We start from the raw sequence: 218 nt of genomic DNA on the forward strand, positions 1-218 counted from the left end.
GGCGGGGCCGCGGGGCCGAGCCGACCCCGCCCCGCCCCGGAGCCGGGGCCCGGCAGCCGCAGGTGCGGTGGTAGCGCCGTGTGGCCCCGCCCGGGGCTGCCTCCGGGACAGCCCGGCGCTTGCAAACTTCCCCAGGGCAGTTCGCAGGGCGGCTGGGAAGCCTGCCCTCCGCGGTGTATGTAACCCCAAACGTGTCTCTAAGCAGGTAACGTGTCCTC

This window comes from Pyrgilauda ruficollis, unplaced genomic scaffold (genome assembly GCF_017590135.1).
Source record: "Pyrgilauda ruficollis isolate IOZ18807 unplaced genomic scaffold, ASM1759013v1 scaffold25, whole genome shotgun sequence".
Taxonomy (NCBI): Eukaryota; Metazoa; Chordata; class Aves; order Passeriformes; family Passeridae; genus Pyrgilauda; species Pyrgilauda ruficollis.